Raw genomic sequence first — 5,020 nt, forward strand, 5'->3', positions numbered from 1 at the left:
TATTGAATTGGCGCGTGGCCGGAAATCCCATGTTTAAGACTAGTGAGGATTTGTTTCGTCCCTCTTTCTTACTTCTGCTTGTAAATAAATTGCTTTCTCGAAATGGATATTAAAATTAATTTAAAAATATTAAATGTTTCCTCAATGCTTCCAACCTGCATTCTGCTTTAATGAGCCTCCATCGTCTCCTAGCAACCAATAATTTCAGACACAATCCTCCACTGCCCACTCATATATATATATATAAATAGATTGCAAATGATCTCCAAGCAACATTTTCTACATAGGTACAAAATCTTATTTTATCAATCAGGAATTCGAGCAGAAACAGGTTGTTTTCTATTTCAAAACGCATTAAGAAATATTTGCAGTCTATTATGCAACCGCGCCTATTGAACTATAATTTAACCCTTTAAAGGGCCATTTTTTTCTAGTCAAAATATTTTTAGGCTTGAAATTAGAATAAGAAAAGGGATTCATTTAGCTTATTAGATAAATTAATTTGATTCATTAATTAATTTGGTTCATTAATAATTAAGTAACAAATCAAGACACATCATTTTGTCTGAGATAAAGAACTGAAGCATCTAAGTTTCTGACTTACTAAAAAAATGTGTCAGAACTTATGCCAACCTACATAATTTCATACAAAGATTGATAAATTTGCTGGGAAGCATACTTCCCACGGCCCTACAAAGGGTTAATAGAAATAACAGGATTTCATTTTCATTTAGTGACACTAACGTCCCGTTGTAAAGCAAGACTAGGGCTATTTTCGGATGGACATCGCAATTTTGATTCGAGGTCAGATGATGAGGACGACACCTGTGCTGCCATCCCCCTCTCCACACCAGTGATAGGACATTTGGCCCTGACGGATTTAACGTGCAACAGACTCTCATACACGACGGCTCTTTGGTGAAATCGGGTCTCGAACCCGAAACCTTACGGTTCACGAGTCGAGACCTTATCATCAGGTCACCGCGGCCCTGGAAATAAAAAGAATGAAATTGTACACACACATACACACGAGTACAAGTTTTTTTGAAAATAAAAGTACGAAAAGTGGCATTTCAACATCTTTCAATGTCTCATAAAGTTTCGCTCCGATTATTTTTTTTAATTGTTCATGTATGATGTACAAACAAACAAACAAACAAAAAAAAAATGGTCTGAAAATTTGAAATCGAGATGTTGATGAATCTTGATAGATGAATTTTGGTACACTGGTTTAGCATTTAAGATGCAGGTACACATCGTATTTGGAACCAAATTTGTTAAAGAATCCTGAGTCCTAAAAAGAAATTTTTGGACATGTTTCTGTTGTGAACACGATAACTCAAAAACTCTTTGAACTAGACAAATGAAATTTAGTATATGGATTTTGTGCCAAATTTGTAGATATATCTATCGAATTTCGAATGAAATTCATTCGGAAGTCTGTCTGTCTGGATACAAATGAACATGGTGATTACAAAGCATTAAGATCTTGATAGATGAATTTTAGTACACTGGTTTAGCATTTAAAATGCAGATACACATCGTATTTGGAACCAAATTTGTTAAAGAATTGACCATCTCTAGGTCTGTATTTTTGCATGCATATAAGCACAATAGCTCAAAAAACGCAATGATTTAAATAAAGGAAATTCGGTATATGATCTTGCGACTGCAATTGTATTCTTACTTCAAATTTTCGTTTCGATCGGCCGAAGAAAAAGCGTCTAATATATATATTCAATTTTCTCATACTTTTGTATTAACAAATATGTCAGCGATTAATCGCCAAAAAATCGGGCGTTAAATTCAGTAAAAACAATAGATTTAAATGGGAACTATTGTTCGCCAATACTATGCAATTAATACAAAAATACCGACTTTTCTTGACAATACTGCGAAGTACGCAACTCTGATATACGTAAATAAAAATCTGAGCACTTTTCACTGTATTAACCCAAGTCCTCAATTTTATGCGGGGTACTAACACATTTGTTACAAAATAAACGAAAAAGTTTTGGAGGTAACCACTGCGCCTGATTTCTTTTCATATCATTCATTATCTTCACTTCATTTTACATTTTTAAAGAAGTAATTACAACGCTTATTTTTGTTTCTCTAATAAACTTAATTTAAATTTTTTTGCCATCATTTGAAACAATGATTTCTTCTATTGCTACTCAAGAATGCTTACTCAATCGTACTTTATACATCAGAAAACACGTGAATAAACTGAATTTAGGATATTAATATAACTTGTGTTACATTTTTAGTTATGTTAGATTATCAACTATATCTCCGTTGTTTGATTTTATAATTCATATTGTTACGTAATACTGCTTCCCTTCATAATTAATTTTGTAGTAAGAAAGAGACTTTTACGCCGAGTCAATAACTTCCAGTCTTGGCGAAAAAAAATGAAGAATCCCGAATATCCGAGAATCATGGAGATATCTATATTAGAATTCGAACTCCAGCGTTTGTTCTAGAACATTCGATGTCATTCAAATCAGGGAGCAATAAAAAGCAATGGCGCACAAGGTCGAATGAATTTTCTCTTTGAAGAGTTGATCTCCATTGAGTCCTCTCTGCGAGCTTTGTATTGTTGCAATTGTTTAATAATAATTTACTGATTGTGTGCTGCAAGCTGCTTGTGTATTGTACGTGTTTTGCGTAGAAATAAGCGTTATTAATCCTGTTGGACTTTTCACTGTACACATACCAAACAAAATTTTCTGTAACAATATTATCATTTGTAAAAAGCAGGCCTTTTTAGTGGAGAAAGAAATAGAGGGAACATTACTAATGATGTACTTTGTATCTAACTATTTCAAATTGCTAATTTTTTTAAACTTTTTTTGGCACACAATTTCACGTTTCTCTTTTCCTTTGTATTGTTAATACAATAAAACCATTTAGTTCTTTGAGACAAAAAGTCTTTATTCTAATTCAAAGTTTAGAAGGAATATGAAATGTGAACTTAAAAATTTTCTGTTAGTAAAATTTAGTACATTTCGCAAATAAATAAGTTGGTAATTAACCAGTTTTGAAGTTAAATAAGCGTCATTTTTGAAATTGAAATTTAGAAGAGCAGAAAAAAAATATTTATTAAAAACAATTTTTCAATTATTAATCTTGCTTAACATAAAATTTTAATTCTTGGATATGGTTACGTCTAGCCTTTTTGTAAAAAAAAAAAAAAAAAAAAAAAAAAAATCTAGTTTAAACCGGTTTGAAACAATCACGAGACTTCTCTATCCCTCTCTCTGTATATATATAATAACAATTTTTTTAAACTTTCATTTTTAATTTTTCTAGCTGGTAAACAAAGTTTTGGAGTTGGACCGATTTTGAGATGAAATAACAGCTATGATATCACAGTTCTACGTCAACCTTTTAAAAATGCATCTGCTGTTAAAGAAAAATGCGTAATAATAAAGTAATGCAGGTAAAAGCAGGTCAACCTTTTAAAAACGCACCTGCTTTCAAAGAAGCATACATAAAACAATACTGGTAAAAGCAAGTAAAAAAAAACAACAACATGCAATTAAAAGATGAAGATGAAAATTGCCATTTATGCTTTATTCATTCCCTACGCGATTTCGAGCTTCAAATTCCCCTAACCAAAACAACATCATGTTCTCACATGATAAAAAAAAAGACTAAAAAAAATCTCTATCGCTTTATTCATTTATATTATCAAATAAAACAGCATGAGTTTTCCCCTCGAAATTCTTTCATATACTCTCTAATAAAGGCTTATCTTTCTCGCTTCGCATAAAATGTTGGTTCTGGGTCAGAGCCACAAAGGCCTGCAAGACAAAGACGAACAATAATTTACAAAATATTGATCTTTAATATTTTTACCGAATCTATTGTGTGAAGATTGGCAGTTCATTCCAGGCATGAAGTTAGAACCCCAAAATCGAATACATACTTTGGACATATTTTTTTCAGTCGACAGAAACCAAAATTTGATACGAGCTACAATTGTAGTCACAAAATCAGATATCAAATTTGATATATTTAAGTCACTGTGCTTTTGAAGTATCACATTTACATGTTACTAAAAGTACAGAAAGTCAACCCCTTGATGGATATGGTTCAAATGATATGCGTTCTATACTATAGATAGTTGAATCTATGTGCCAAATTTTAGCTATCTAAGTTTTCGTTTTATAATTATCGTGTTAACTCATATTCAAACAACCAGACATCCTCAGAATAAATTTCACGCGAAATTAGATAGAAATCCGTTAATTTGGTCTATATACTAAATTTCATCCCTGCGATTGGCAATACACACAGATATAGACACACATTGTAGTGAATAGCTTATAAGCCAGTTAACAGCTACGCTACCTGAGCAATTGCTTTTGTATCGTGGTCATGTTACTGGACTGCGAACCACAAGGTCCCAGGTTCTATCCTCGCTCATTCCAATCCGCCACAACATATTCAGCTTTATTAGTAGTAGGTACAGATTTTCCAGGTCAGGTCAAAAAGGTTGTACACTTGTGGCTACATGTTGTCAAAATCTACCATTGGTTTATGAACTTAAAAGATTGAAAATTAGTGAATTAAAAATTCAGTTGTTAGTTAAAACTTCAGTTCTTCATCAGTGACTTAAAATTTTAGTTATTGTCTGGAAATGGTGATGGACAAGGACTTCAGGAGCATTGACAGCAAAAAAACCTTCTAATTCTATAAAGAATGAATTTATAAGGTTTTTGTCAAACCAATGAATTTGTATAAGTATTAAGCTACATTTCAATTCAGCTTCAGTGCAGTCATCTTAAAGTAGGATAAAAATTCTTTTGCAAGTCCGAGTTTCACTTGTGAATATTTTATTACTTTTTTTTCTCTCGGAAAAAAAAAAAAAAAAAAACAGCATTCAATATAAACTAATAAGGTGTGTCCCAAAACTAATGCAAGATTTGAACTTGCCACCATTCGTGCAGTAAAGTGCTGACAACCCCATTAGCAAAAAAAAAAAAAAAAAAAAAAAAAACATTTGACAGCT

This window comes from Argiope bruennichi, chromosome 11 (assembly GCF_947563725.1).
Source record: "Argiope bruennichi chromosome 11, qqArgBrue1.1, whole genome shotgun sequence".
NCBI lineage: Eukaryota > Metazoa > Arthropoda > Arachnida > Araneae > Araneidae > Argiope > Argiope bruennichi.